General features: G+C 41.5%; 1 pseudogene; it reads right to left on the minus strand.

Annotated features, from left to right (window-relative positions):
- Positions 1-1,640: 1,640 nt before the first annotated feature.
- On the minus strand, positions 1,641-3,000 carry LOC116812173 (elongation factor 1-delta-like; annotated as a pseudogene).
- Positions 3,001-5,604: the final 2,604 nt, after the last annotated feature.

The raw sequence follows: 5,604 nt of genomic DNA on the forward strand, positions 1-5,604 counted from the left end.
CTCTACCACAGGGCCCTGGAGCTGCTTAGCATTTTGGGGTGGGTCAGGTCTCACCTTGGTTGAATGTAGTAAGCAGTGCTCTATCTTTTGTTGTCTTAATGTATTCCTAGCCCTATGACTGCTTTAGGGATGAGAAGAGCACTACTTTGCAAGTCATGTGTTCTAGTCCCAGTTCTGTCCCAAACTTTCTTTGTGACATTTGTCTGAGCCTCAGCTTTTTTAATTGCAAAATGGGACACAAGCCCCTATTTTGCAGAGCCTCACAGGATATAAAGATCAAAGAAAAGATATGTAGAAAAATATTTTTTAAACTCTAGAGTGTTGTATGAGAGTGAAAGATTGCCGGTTACCTAAAATCCTGAGGAAAGAACATGCCAGTTTCCAAATGAATTTTTGTACTTTTTCATTTTCTTCTTTGACTTTAGATACAAAAAAATATTTTTGGATTGGGGGCAGGGGGGAGGGATAGCATTAGGAGATATACCTAATGTAAATGACGAGTTAATGGGTGCAGCACACCAACATGGCACATGTATACAGATGCAACAAACCTGCACGTTGTGCACATGTACCCTAGAACTTAAAGTATAATAATAAAAAAATATTTTTATTAGATATACTTTTAGGAGAATCCTATTGAAAACCAAACCAGTGGGTTTTTTGGAAAATATTTTAATTTACCCATTCATGTTAAAAATATTGCAGTGTAAGTATGCATTTCTAACTTTAATGATAATTTCTCTCAGCTCCTTTAACATTTATTTCTCTGATTTTTGGCTCTGTACAAGGTTTGAAAACTTTGCTTTCATTTTTGTAAATTATCTTTATTCCTCTCACAGATTTGTAGTGTTTTCTTTTTTTTTTTTTTTTTTTTTTTGAGACGGAGTCTTGCTCTGTCCCCCAGGCTGGAGTGCAGTGGCGCAATCTCGGCTCACTGCAAGCTCTGCCTCCCGGGTTCACGCCATTCTCCTGCCTCAGCCTCCTGAGTAGCTGGGACTACAGGCGCCCGCCAACACGCCCGGCTAATTTTTTTTTGTATTTTTAGTAGAGACGGGGTTTCACCGTGTTAGCCAGGATGGTCTCGATCTCCTGACCTCGTGATCCGCCTGCCTCGGCCTCCCAAAGTGCTGGGATTACAGGCTTGAGCCACCGCGCCCGGCCTGATTTGTAGTGTTTTCTCCTTGGTGTTATGCAGCCTGTTTTAAAGAATTTATTTTTTTATTTTAGGAATTAATTTTGTTCTTTTTCTCTTTTTGGCACACTGCATGTTTAAATTCAAGCACTTATATCTGGTTTTCACTTGATTTTAGCCAAAAGGCTGAGAAGTAATTATGTCTCATTCTCCCTGTCATACATGTATATTTTAGATTTTATTAATATAACTTTTCTCCTTTTGTCTTTACAGTAATTAATTACTGCTTAGTGTTCTAGTTCACTAATCTTCTCATCATTTCAGACTAATTTAATGTTTCACACATATTTTGTACATTATGTAGACTGATTATATTTTCAATTGTTTGCTTCACATTTGGCTGTTTTTTCTTTTCTTTTTTTTTTTGCTGGTCTCAGTTTTTAATCATGGCAGGGCCTCAAGTACGTGCGTGCATGCACACACACACACACACTCTCACACTCAGTTTTCAGATCTTGTTGAAAGCTGCAATGTCAACTCTCTGCAAGTGCTCTTCAAACTTGGTGATCTCCTCCTCCAGCAAGCCTGTCCCCACCTTGTCACCCTCGACCACACACTGAACCTGCAGCTTCTGGATACCATAGCCCACAGGCACCAGCTTAGAGGCCCCCCAGACCAGCCTGTCCAGCTGGATGGAGCACATACAGGCCTCCAGTTGGGCCATGTTAGTCTCATCATCCCAAGGCTTAACATCCAGCAGGATGGACGACTTGGCCACCATCATGGGCTTCTTGGCCTTTTTCTCTGTGTACTGCCACAGCCGCTCCTCCCGCAGCAGTACTGCCTCCTTGTCCTCCTCCTCATTGTCACTGCCAAACAGGTCAATTCCGAGACCAGCTTGGTCAGGGAGACCCTAACCCAGTGGCACTAGAGGAATTAAAGACACACACAGAAATATAGTGTGTGGAGTGGTAAATCAGGGGACACACAGCCTTCAGAGCTGACAGCCTCGAACAGAGTTTTGCCCACATATATATTGACAGCAAGCCAGTGATAAGCATTGTTTCTATAGATCATAGATTAACTAAAACAGGAAACAAAGTGATGGCTGAAACAAAGGGACAGGCTCTGGCTAGTTATCTGCAGCAGGAACATGTCCTTAAGGCACAGATCTCTCATGCTATTGTTTGTGGTTCAGGAACACCTTCAAGTGGATTTCCCACCCTGGGTGGGCCAGGTGTTTCTTGTCCTCATTCCGGTAAACCCACAACCGTCAGCATGGGTGTCATGCCCATCACTAACATGTCACAATAGTGCAGAGATTTTGTTTATGGCCAGTTTGGGGGCCAATTTATGGCCAGATTTGGGGGCCTATCCCCTGCAGGTTAATGTCATCATCCTCGTCATCCTCTGCTGGTTTGGCTGGCTTCTTGGCTGGGGGCTCCACTTGGAGCATGGGAGACTCGTGCTGGGTCTGCAGGGCTGTGGTGGCCAGGCAAGCTCTTCTCCAGCACATTCAGTGGGGCCTCCAGCTTGGAGATGGCATGCTGCACCTCCTGCACAACCCTGCGCAGGCTCTGGTTCTCCAATTCCAGACTGGTGATCTGAAAGATGAGCTCACCGTTGTCTCCGCTGGGGCTGCTGGAGGCCCCAGGGCCTGAGCTTCTGGCCAGGGATTTCTGGAAATTCTCTCTGGCTCTCGCAATGTCATGGAGGATCATGCTGGCGCCGTTCTCCTGGAGGGAGGTGCTGGCCACAGGCTTGTTCATCTGCTCAAAGAATCTCCTTTCTGCATTGTCACATTTTAACTTGTTGAACCAGATCTTCTCATGTACTAGGAAGTTTGTAGTCATTTTTCTGATGCCAGCCAAGGATGCAGTGACCAGGAAGGAGGAATCAGCAGATGTGGGATGCCTGAGGAAAGGCTGGCTGTTTTTCAAATACGGCTTGTTGCTGGGTGTGGTGGCTCACACCTGTAATCCCAGCACTTTGGGAGGCTGAGGTGGGTGGATCACCTGAGGTCGGGAATTGGAGACCAGCCTGACCGACATGGAGAAACCTCGTCTCTACTAAAAATACAAAATTAGCTGGGCGTGGTGGTGGGTGCCTGTAATCCCAGCTACTTGGGAGGCTGAGTCAGGAGAATTGCTTGAACCCAGGAGGCAGAGGTTGTGGAGAGCCAAGGTCGTGCCATTGCACTCCAGCCTGGGTGACAAGAGCGAAACTCCGTCTCAAAAAACAAAAAAACAAAACAAAACAAAAAAACCCCCACACGCACAAAAAACAAACAAATATGACTTGTCACCCTTATAGCTTCTTGTACTTTTCACATTATCAGTATATTTTCTGTTTTCCCCATTGTCTTGGATTAAACATTTTAAACTTAAGTCCCGTAACTGTGGATAATATAAGTTGTAATTTGTTTCTCACTTGTGAAAGATATTACGTTTGCAATGTCTGCAGTTAGTTTATGGTTTTGTTGTTTTTTTTTTTGTAGACAAGGATTTTTATTATTTTTTAGGGTGATTTTTTAAAATTATAGTTTAAGTTCTAGGGTACATGTGCACAATGTGCCAGTTTGTTACATATGTATACATGTGCCATGTTGGTTTGCTGCACCCATTAACTCATCATTTACATTAGGTATTTCTCCTAATGTTATCCTTCCTCCCTTATGTTGTTATTTTTTCATTTGTCTAATGGCAAGTTGGACAACCCACAGAAATTTTTTATTTGTGTGTTCACCCATATCTAAGAAGAGCACTTCTTAGTTTAATTACATTCTGGATTCTTCCTTTGGTTTTCTTTTGTACCTGGAAAGTTCTCATATGTTTCTTTATATTCTACTCAGGATTTTAAAGGTTCTTGTAACTTTCTCAGAATTTCAGCATGTAAAATATTTTTATATTTAAAGATTTCCAAATATATAATATCTTTCCAAAATGCACAAATATCAACAGCATATACCTGAGGAAAATATTTTACAATTTTCTTGTGGGGCAGACAATAGCATCTCATGAGAAATCTCAAGTTACATCAGTTAGAACATATTCTTTCCTCAATATACCAAAATTTTTTTTTTTTTTTTTGAGATGGAGTCTTGCTCTGTCACCCAGGCTGGAGTGCAGTGGCATGATCTCAGCTCACTGCAAGCTCTGGCTCCCGGGTTCACACCATTCTCCTGCCTCAGCTTCCCAAGTAGCTGGGGCTAATTTTTTTTTTTTTGTATTTTTAGTAGGGATGGGGTTTCACCGTGTTAGCCAGGATGGTCTTGATCTCCTGACCTCGTGATCTGCCCGCCTTGCCTCCCAAAGTGCTGGGATTACAGGCAGAGCCACCACGCCTGGCCAATATACCTTAATTTTTAATATTAAAAAATGGATTTTATATTTTTACAAATATCTGAAGTAAATGTACTTAACTGTAGAGAATAATACCTACATATGGCCAGAATACTCTTTTTCTGTATCAGTAAGACAATGTTGGCAAAATTACTGATCTAAATTCAAGTTTTCAGCTTTGATCACCATGCTTCTCCATTAGCACATTTCTTTTGTTTCTTCTTCTTCTTCTTTTTTTTGAGACACAGTGTCGCTCTTGTTGCCCAGGCTGGAGTGCAATGATGCGATCTCAGCTCACCACAACCCCTGCCTCTCAAGTTCAAGCGATTCTCCTGCCTCAGCCTCCCGAGTGGCTGAGATTACAGGCATGCGCCACCACGCCCTGCTAATTTTGTATTTTTAGTAGAGATGGGATTTCTCTATGTTGGTCAGGCTGGTCTGGAACTCCTTACCTCAGGTGATCCGCCCACCTTGGCCTCCCAAAGTGCTCGGATTACAGGCATGACCCACCGCACCTGGCCAGCACTGTTCTGAATCAATAAAAATGATCTCAGCTTAAATCTTCCATTTGATTAAGAACTTAATTTAAAAATTTTATTTTTGAGGCACCTTCTAAACTTCTGGGCTCAGATAATTTTTCTGCATTGGCCTCCCACAGTGCAGGAATTACAGGCATGAGTTGCTGCATCCAGTACTTTTAAATTTTTTAATGAGATTTTTATTTGGCTACATATTACTTGAATTCACTTTAGTCAATAATTTTCATTGTTACTTACAATGCTCAGAAAATACTACCTCCTGGGTTTGTGCTTTCATAAATTCAATGACATATATTAGGCCTGAAACCTTTCCATTTAAAATAATTGTCTAGTGTTGGAAAATAATGGGTATTTTTAGTTTACTGGCCAAAAGTGCTGCCCATTTATTTATATGCCTAATTAGTCAAACTTTCTAATAAAGTTATTTAACTTTATGTTCATTATTATTATTATTGCATACCAAAAGATTTAATTTCTTTAATTACATTATTGCATACCAAAAGATTTAATTTCTTTAATTACATTAATGGCCCTAATGTAACTTAGTATAAGTTACATTATACCCCAGAGGCTGGGGAGGAAGTGGTTGAAG

The sequence above is a fragment of the Hylobates moloch genome, unplaced genomic scaffold (assembly GCF_009828535.3).
Source record: "Hylobates moloch isolate HMO894 unplaced genomic scaffold, HMol_V3 SCAFFOLD_1, whole genome shotgun sequence".
NCBI classification, from domain to species: domain Eukaryota; kingdom Metazoa; phylum Chordata; class Mammalia; order Primates; family Hylobatidae; genus Hylobates; species Hylobates moloch.